The 10,277-nt window shown below is 35.4% G+C and overlaps 1 protein-coding gene across 1 annotated transcript in view; it reads left to right on the plus strand.

Annotated features, from left to right (window-relative positions):
• The window catches only part of LOC138692613 (protein DOP1 homolog), a 122,581-nt gene extending 116,044 nt beyond the window's left edge, over nucleotides 1-6,537 (plus strand). The window contains exon 30 of the mRNA XM_069815637.1: nucleotides 3,146-6,537. The gene's annotated coding sequence lies outside the window, so the exon portion shown is untranslated. The remainder of the gene's footprint in view (nucleotides 1-3,145) is intronic.
• Nucleotides 6,538-10,277: the final 3,740 nt, after the last annotated feature.

A 10,277-nucleotide genomic window follows, 5' to 3' on the forward strand; every position in this document is an offset into this window, starting at 1 on the left:
TGTTGCCCTTCAGTTTGTTGGTGACAATAGCAGGGAAAAACATACGACTCTTACTCTAGATGAAAAAATTAAGTTCCTAGAACCAAATGATATTCAGAAGCAGATAAGATAAGATAATAACTGCCTCCCATTGGAGGTAGCCCAGAAGGACTCAGTATATCTCCTACATGAATTTTACAATATTAAATGTTTACATAAATTTTATAGAAAGAAAATTAAAATAAACATATATGAATATAAAGTGAATAAAAAAAATTAAACACTCTGCAAGTGAAGGAATTTACATTAACTGCAAATAATTGAAGAGTGACTTTCTAAATGGTGCTAAGCCAAAAAGCTACTTTTCTGAAAACGTGATTTTTTATAAATGGAAATATCTTTAAGGTACTGAAAGGACACTGACAGTTAAAACATTATGGAAAGTGAGCTTTATTGATAGAATTTAATTTTTGGAAATTGATACAGTGCTAGGTAACAATGCTGTTAAACATTTTAATATGTTCCAAAAAGTGCCAAGTCACTTGATTTAGTATGTTTATTTGAACATTTTGCATTACGTGTAAAACTGAAAGTAGGCAATGTCTTAATAATAATTATTTTAATATCACATCACAAAGAAATACGTTTATAGCTGATGCTGCATAATAGAGTGTCAAATAACAGAATCTATAATACAAGGGTCACTCCAAAAGTAATGCACAACATTTATTTAAAAATTACATTTTTATCCTACAGCTTTGCTATTTTCATAGAATGTAGATACATCCTTTAGGAACAAAATGTCACATTTTCACATAATCCCCGTCCCTTTCAACTGCCGTACACCACCTTGGAATGAGGACCTGTATACCTGCATGGTAAAAGCCTGGACCAACACATCTGAGCCACTCTTTAGTAGCGTGCACAAGGGAGTCATCATCTTCAAACCTTTTTCGGCAAAGGGATTCCTTCAGTTTATCAAAGTGATGGTAATCGCATGGTGCCAGATCAGGACTGTAAGGCGGATGTTTTAGTGTTGTCCATCCAAGTTTTCTGTGGTCTTGTGACTGACATGTGGCCAAGCGTCATGCAATAGCAGAACATCCTGCTTTTTGCGATGTGGTCGAACATGCCTTAATTGAGCTTGAAGTTTCTTGGGAGTTGCCACATGTGCATCAGAATTAATGGTGGTTCCGTGTGGCATGATGTCCACAAGCAAGAGTCCTTCTGAATCGAAGAACACAGTAGCCATAACTTTTTCTGCCAAAGGTGCAGTTTTGAATTTCTTTTTCTTTTGGTGAATTTGCATGATGCCATTCCATTGTCTGCCTCTTTGTCTGTGGTTCAAAGTGGTGGAGCCATGTTTTGTCTCCTGTCACAACTCTTGCAAGAAGGCCATTACCATTCTCATACTGGACCAAAAGTTCGCTGCACACTGTTTTTTGGGTTCCTTTGTGGGCTTGTCAACATCCTTGGAACCCATCTGGCGCAAAGCTTTTTTAACCCCAACTGTTTCAGTTCTGCACACACTTGCTTCTCCTATTCCAACTTGGAGTGACAATTCTTTCACTGTTACGTGTTTGTCAGCCACAACCATGTTGTTAACATGCTGCACATTGTCAGGACTTCATGCAGTGCAGTGTCTGCCTCTGTGAGGAGTATCCCGAATATTGGCGTGCCCTCTTTCACCAGATAATCTGCTTGCCCACCGACTAACATACTACGATCGACAGCTGCATCTCCATACACTTTTTCAATCTCTTGTGAATGTTTTCCACTGTCTCGTTCTCACAGCACAGGAACTCGATAACAGAACGTTGCTTCTGACGAATGTCAAGTATAGCAGCCATCTTGAAGAGTACTGTCATGGTGCCACTCACGGGAACGACTTAAATTAAATTTGGATACGAGCAGGAAGGGTGTATCTGTGACCTCTCTAAATTGCAAAGGTGTAGAATAAAAAATAAATTTTAAAAAGTGCATTGCTTTTGGAGTGACCTTCATATTACTAACATTCACTTTGGAAAGATCTTGTTTAGTAATTGTGTATGTTTATTTGAACATTTTGCATTACATGTAAAACTGAAAGTAGACAATGTCTTAATAATAATCATTTTAATATCACATCACAATAACTTATCACAGTTTGGAACATTCATACTACTGACTTAGCACACTTCAGAAAAAACTGAGAGATTATAATGGGAATAACACAGAACATAACATCGTTTGGAAAGTTTCAAGTGTATTCCTGTATATATGTATGCAGGGCCGTCGCTAGGGGGGTTCGAAAGGGTGCGCGAGCACCCCATAAAAAATCGGAGCACCCCTTTCCGCACCCCAAAGGGCAATTTATTAACAAAATACTAGGCATAAATTATTTTGAAGAACAAAATCAAACAAACAATTTCTTGGATGTGAAAAAACAACTACGTCCCATAGTGTATCGTAATGGATGTGATGAGCAATAATAATAATAATAATAATAATAATAATAATAATAATAATAAACAGATGTATAGTATGCGCGCAAGTGCATGAAAGAACATTTTGGATTTTTTATGTACCACATTTTTACAGCTCGCACCCCATTTTTAAATCTCGCACCCCATCCGCACCCCCCTTGCTCTGATCCTGGCGACGTCACTGGATGTATGAGAAATAATGTTAGCCTGTAAAACAAAAAAATCGTTTATAAATGACTTAGCACCATTTGGAAAATCACTCTTCAAGTCAGAACTTTATTTTTCATAAAATGTGTAATTAAGAAGGCTTTAGCATCCATAGAAGTTATGACGTAAAAAACAATGGAGGACTTTTGAAAAGAATACTGTACAGTTTATAGTGTTGGAGAGCTTTTAATGTTACAGTAAATACCTGTTTTCAATTATTATGTGTTGTATGCTGTTTATTTTTTAATCAAAGGTTCTTAAAATTTAAATTTTAAATGCGTATACTGAAATAGCAGGACAGAGGTGTAAGAAAATCAGTCAACCTTGCATAAAACGAAAACCTCCCTAAGATGGAAATTATTTCTGGTTCCAAACACTTTCGATTTAGACAGGTTTTACTGTATTGAAAAAGAATTTATGTAACACATATGTATTGAAGAAAAATATTTTGATTCCGTAATAGTAATATATTGGGTGTTATTGCTCTCTTGCAGATGACGTGTTTCTGCAACACTATTGTCGGTTTTGGTGGTGTTGTAGTTTGAGATTTACTGCGACAGCATTCGGTATTATGGAGTGACATATTTTCAAATCAAGAACCACTTATGTAATCACCTAGATATTTTGTATCTAATGTTTCTCATTATTATGTTAAAAAGATTTTTAACACGGGAGTTTTAATTGAATATAATTAATGATTTGAATGAAAATGTAAACAAGTTATTGAAAAATGCACATTATTTTTGTCTCAATTTAAGATATGACTTGACACTTAAGAATCGCCCCTAGAAGTATTACCTCATGTTTTTTTAACTTTTCAGAACATTCATAATGACTAAACAGACTGCACTGAAATAAATCAGTTCTGTTAACAGTGTATCCTATAACAATAGAAAGAAAGTCACTATTAGTGTAACTATTCTTTTCAACTGCTTTAATTTCTGTTGCAAACGTGATAGATTCATGATTATTTTTTTAAATTGCTGGACTTAAAGTTACTGCAGAGCATATAGTAAAATTCTCATGTGACTAGTGTTCTAAGTGTAAAAAATTACTATACTTTTACTTATTGTTAAAAAGTTGTGCATTTTATTATTAATACTCGCCTGTTAATTTTATAAACAATTAAGATTATGTTCTGAGAAGTTCTAGTCTGGTATATAAGGTTTAATTTAAAAAAGAATCACATTAATCCATGGCGTTACAGCCTGTGAAGGGCCTAGACCGACCAGCCGGCTGCTGGCCTCACGCCCACATGCAGAAGCAGAGGTGGGCGATCATCCAACCAGAAAAGGGCGCAAATAGCCATTGTAGCTGATGCACCCTTTTTAAACCCCACTAACTAACTAACTCCAACCAGAATGGAGGTATCATGTGGTTAGCACGATGATCCCCCCAGCCGTTATAGCTGGTATTCGTAACCGGATTTCGCTACCTATCGTAGCTCCCCAAGTGCATTACGATGCTGGGTGGGCATCAGTCACATACACTGGCCGAAATTTCATGAGAAAATTTCTTCCTCCATGAGGATTCGAATCAGCGCACATTCCATAACGCGAGTCCTAGGCAGGATGCCTTAGACCATGATGCCACGGCACAAAGAATCACATTAGTATGTTAAATAGTTTTAGAGGAGGTATCACTGTTTAAATTTAGTAATATGTAAAGTATGTTATATCCAATGCCTACCCACTTCAGTTACGTGATTCAAGTTCTGCCTATTGTGGATAGATGGTAGGACTGTGACTCTTTTTCAAATTACACACTACTTCAGCGGGCCATGCTATGCATTCAGTGTATAATAGAATCATTACTCCAGGAAATAAGAAATGACCTTTAAGCCGAAGTTTATTAAATCTGCAACATTGCATTAAAATGTTTTTTTTCTCGAAAATTGTTTATCGGATTTACATAAAACAAACATCATCTTAAACCTAAAGAGTTACAGTACAAAATAACTTCATCTCACCAAAAAATTGTAAGATCTATGTAATACAATAAATGAAATGAAACATCAAATTTGAAAAATGACAAAATTGACCATTTTTGGCCACTGTAAGTGTCGAGTCATACCTTAAGTAAGATGTTGTTTCTAGGGAGTCCAATTTGTAAAAAAAAATTCAGTAACAGCATGTATCTGTTGATAACTTGATGTGCTTCTTTTTGGTGAAATTTTCCATCACAAACAAGCCATGCAGCTTTCTCAGATTTCCTGTGTCAAAAATTTGATTGTTTCAGAAGCTACATCTTTTGTATACCAATTTCTAGACGAATGAGTGTCTTTTGCATGTTAATGATGACTTTGAAGCAAGATGGTGACCATCTGAATCGTGCTTAACACCGAGTTAGTGACTAGTGGTTATCATTAAAAAGTATGGACATTTTCAGGCAGGCTTTTCCAAGTAAGTATTTGTAGAATAAAGACTTCATGGAGTAGTCAGTTTCAACTGTTTGAACTGAACAGATAGTACCATCACTGCCACAGCAAATGATGAACTGTGAGAGTAGACTCAACATGACCCTTATAAGCCTAACAGTGAAAGAACTGTATATTCACTACTTATATTTTCGCTTTGTAAAAACAAAATAATCACGAAATAATAAAATGAATCATTTTAGTATTCATACATCCACATCTTTTGGCTTGTTCTTTAATATAACTGCAATTTTATGTTCTGATTAAAACAGTAAAGACATTAATCTTTTACGGGACTTCTACAAAAGACCTTTCCGGTTTCGAACACATGTAATTTACGTTCTATGAATCTGAGGTGCATGAAAATAATACCAGTGGAAAGAAAAACTCAAAACTCGAAAAGTTTAGTTCCTTACCTTAGAGATGTTCATTGTGTCCCCTCTTAGTAACACAGCACACATCAAACCTATAGTCAAGTCCCATGTAGATACACGGATTTTCCAACCCCCAGATTCTGAGGTTTATGTGTCTTCACCTTACCGGAAAGATGAAAAGTGGTTTCGTCAGAAAACACCATGGAATGAATAAATTCATCATTGTTTTCAATTAAAGTCTGCATACTTATGCATAAATTTCTTTGTAGTACTTTGTCCTCTGGTTTTAGGGCTTGCAGCAACTGTAGCCGGTACGGATGAAATCGCAACCGCTTAGGGCTGGGCAGTATTTGAAATACATTTGTATTTTGTAATTTGTAAGGATTTTCAAAAGTATTTTGTATTTAAATACATAAAATTGATGTATTTTGTATTTCAAATACTTAAAATACTTTTTTTTTCTTCTTGTCAAAGTTTTGGATTTGGATTTGAAGAATGAACTTTTGTCTTATTTGCCTATCCATTTCAGATCTGCTAATTTTCTTGCCACAACTGATTCCCTTAATGTCATAAAGAAATCTTCAACAACATCAAGGATCCATCACCCAACACTTGCTAAATGTTCAGCATTGTGGAATGCGTCTAGGAGACCCAAATCCTCAGAAATTATATCAGATATCTTGAAATATTCATCAAAGTTTCCTTGCCCAACTCGATGGATTTCTCTTTATGACTCAATCTCTCAAATATTGCAATTCAAACACGATATAAATAGGTGTAACAGCTATTTGAAGTATTTTGTATTTGTATTTAAAATACTTGGATATCAGTATTTTGCCTAGCCCTGCCGCTTGTGCTCAGCTGGTTTCACACACATATTCTGTGTCCTCTTCTTATCATTTGGTGAGGCAGTGTCAGATAGCCATCTCATCTTCAATGGCAAAGGGACAACCCTGTGCACTCTAGAGAATTACCCAACAGTGATACAAGCTTTTATAAAGTATAACACAAGTTTGTATACCTCTGCACCTGTAGAAAGACTGTTCTGTTTTGCAGGATTTATTCATTCACAAGCAAGGGGATCCTTATCTGATAAACTCCTTATCTGATAAACTTCTTGAGAAACTGTTTTTTTTTTTTTTTTAAGGGAGCAGTAATTATTCATATGTAGCATAATTTCATTGCTGACTGGGAAAAGGAAGAATGTTCAGTTTCAGTGTTTATATAAAATTTCGAGGTAAAAAACTGTTAATATTAATATAATAATATAGGTTTTCAGTAATATTCTTATTTCTTTAGGCCTATATATTGTATAGAGTATTTCAAATACAAATGTATTTTGAGTATTTGAAATACAAATGTATTTTGGTTAATTTTTTAAAAGTATTTTGTATTTGTATTTCAAATACAATTTTTTAAAGTATTTTGTATTTGTATTTCAAATACTTGGATATCAGTATTTTGCCTAGCCCTGCCGCTTGTGAAGAACCTCGTCTTAAAATCAGTGTACCATTTACGGATGTAGTCCCACTGGGTGGATCTGCACCAAACTTTGTTCGGTAATGCCGTTGCACATTAATAATGGACTGGTTCACATGAAAATCGAGCTTTTCTGTCCTCTGCAGCCGCCATTTCGCCTCAACAATGAACAAATTTGTTTATATGCGCTATTTTGAGGCAGTGTTACCAACTAGGAAAACAATGTTGCCACAACTAAACTTTTTGAGTTTCTCTTTCCATTGGTGCTATTTTTACACACCTCAGATTCATAGAATGTAAATTACATGTGTTCGAAACCAGAAAGGTCTTTTGTAGAAGCCCTGTATATGTGACTTTTCAAAATTGAATGTAAAAATTGTTTAAAATTGTTTTTAAACATTAATATAAAAAAATATACCAGATTTAATATTTTATTCACCATCATAATTTCACATATGTACTCTAAACTATCTAATTCAGAAGAGAGTAAGAGAGAGAATGTTTTAAAACGTGTTTTATTGCAGTGAACATATAGAGTGAGATTTTTAATTGTTGTTACTTCATAAGTACCTATTTGTTTCTTTATTTGTTAGCTGTTGAGGTCAAATGTATTGAATGAGATGTGGTTACTGGTACGTGATTAGTTCCGTAGAGTTACAGATCTTTATTGATATGAATAAAAACAAATACATGACACATCAGTTTTCAAATCTTACTGAACTACATTCGAATGTGAGATGAATGACACAAATCAGAAATCTCAATCATTATTAGACAACAACAACAAACTTTACGATGCAAATATAAGAATGTAATGTTGAAACTTATCATCACGAAAATAACATTATTTTGAAATATCATGTTTCAGATAACTGATGTTTAATAAACATTATTCGAGAAAAAAAGATGTCAGTTGTAATTTTCTTTCTTTCTTTCGAAATATTATTTTATATACATCTTGATTACACACTTTAACACTTTTATTACCAGTACTAAAAATTTGGTAAATTTGTTATATAAGCAACTTTCCTGGGTTAATTGAAACAATGGTGGTAATTTATCATAGTTAATGACTAGTTTTGGCTTGATGTCGGTAATCTTCAGATTTCACTAGAAGATGGCAAACATCAAACCGAAACTAGTCATTAACTAAGGTAAATTACCATCATACTTTCAATTAGCACAGGAAAGTTATATAACAAATTTACAAAATATTATTTTATATTGTACAGTTACATTATTGAGATGTTTAATTTCCTGTTAACTAATGTATGGTGAAATATGATACACGTTGCTTGTCAGTATTTTTACAGTTTAATATGAAATAAAACATGCACATACTTCATTTTCATTTCATAATCACATTTGAACTGAAAAAATATACACATACAAAGCAAGCTAAATTAATTATAAAAAATTAAGAATATCTTTCCCCACCACTAAATGTATTAACCATCCACTGCAGTTTACTTCCAACCCTGCAGACTAATTCATTGTAACTGACTTGAAAGAAAGGTTTTTCTTGTTCATGTCTTCTCTAATAATTGAGGTAATATGTAGGCCCGAAATGTTAAATTTTTTCACATGTATAACATGGTTCAAAACCCAATAAACCATTGTAGTATGTTGAACACTGTGAAAGTATTAAATATTTTTTTGCCTTAAAAATTTAGTATTATTATGGTAGTGTGTGAAAACTATTTTAATGCTAGTGCAAAAATTATTTTTAACAATGACTTTTAACTGTTTGCACCGACGTTATTTATTTCCCACCAGCAGCAACCACAACCAAGCAATGCAGTAGCTGAAACAGTACAGGCCTACTTTAAAAAATGACTGTTTTGGTTAAGAAACATAAACAAATTTAAAAATTGTTTGTAGAATTAATCTATTGATAACTACAGTGTTACTAGAAAGTTTAGGGACACCTTATAATTCTTATAAAATGCTGCCTTGGCCTTAAATTATTAGAGAAACTAACCATGTTTTTAACCGTTGATTAACAATCAATCAATCTTCTTAATGTATCCAGCTGTTTGCTGACAACATAAAGTCCACTGTAGTCTATTCAATTTTTGTTTTTCACGAGAAATGAGGGGTATTTTGATCGGTGTTCATTATAGATGCCTGTTGCTAGTAGACAGAGTTGGAGTGTAGTCAATATATACTGCAGAGCTGTGTCTTCTGCAACCGGTATTGATGAGTTTAATTTACTTCTTTTGTGGTTTATGGATGGACAGTGTAGAAGAATGTGTTCCAGATCTTCATCACGATTATTACACCACAGACAAGTAGGATTATCAGAAATGTGAAATCGGTGTAGGTACAATTGAGTGACAATGTGACCTGTTCTGGCTCTTGTTAAAAATGTTTGAACATGTCTGGGCAAGTTTTTGTACACAGGCGCGCACACACACACACACACACACACACACACACACACACACACACACACACACACACACACACACACACACACACACACACACACACACACACACACACACACACACACACACACACACACACACACACACACACACACACACACACACACACACACACACACACACACACACACACACACACACACACACACACACACACACACACACACACACACACACACACACACACACACACACACACACACACACACACACACACACACACACACACACACACACACACACACACACACACACACACACACACACACACACACACACACACACACACACACACACACACACACACACACACACACACACACACACACACACACACACACACACACACACACACACACACACACACACACACACACACACACACACACACACACACACACACACACACACACACACACACACACACACACACACACACACACACACACACACACACACACACACACACACACACACACACACACACACACACACACACACACACACACACACACACACACACACACACACACACACACACACACACACACACACACACACACACACACACACACACACACACACACACACACACACACACACACACACACACACACACACACACACACACACACACACACACACACACACACACACACACACACACACACACACACACACACACACACACACACACACACACACACACACACACACACACACACACACACACACACACACACACACACACACACACACACACACACACACACACACACACACACACACACACACACACACACACACACACACACACACACACACACACACACACACACACACACACACACACACACACACACACACACACACACACACACACACACACACACACACACACACACAC

This window comes from Periplaneta americana, chromosome 17 (assembly GCF_040183065.1).
Source record: "Periplaneta americana isolate PAMFEO1 chromosome 17, P.americana_PAMFEO1_priV1, whole genome shotgun sequence".
Classification (NCBI taxonomy): domain Eukaryota; kingdom Metazoa; phylum Arthropoda; class Insecta; order Blattodea; family Blattidae; genus Periplaneta; species Periplaneta americana.